The sequence below is a fragment of the Camelina sativa genome, chromosome 17, assembly GCF_000633955.1.
Source record: "Camelina sativa cultivar DH55 chromosome 17, Cs, whole genome shotgun sequence".
Lineage (NCBI taxonomy): Eukaryota > Viridiplantae > Streptophyta > Magnoliopsida > Brassicales > Brassicaceae > Camelina > Camelina sativa.
The window spans coordinates 25244056-25244411 of NC_025701.1; positions in this window are offsets into that span (position 1 = coordinate 25244056).

The window sequence follows — 356 nt, forward strand, 5'->3', positions numbered from 1 at the left end:
TTTACTCCTACTGCTGATGACTTTGTTTCTTGTCCTCCTACTCATCTCCATCGAGTACCGCGGACTACTCCTGTTGTTGCACCTGCGGTTGACCCTGATGGGGGTTTTGAGGTTGGTTCTTCTTCTGGGACCACGGCATTTGAGTTTCCAGAGCCTCCACAACCTTTTGCTACCATGGAATAGGGAGCTTATCAGGAGTACCAGACCTCCACTATGCCTGCCATCTGGAACGCTATTGCTGAATTTTCTAGGTGTGGATGTGATGTTCATATATTTTACCCTATTTTCCCTTAGTATATTCACATCTTTTGCATCTTTTGCCATCTATTTTGACCATTATTGCATAACTTTAGGAC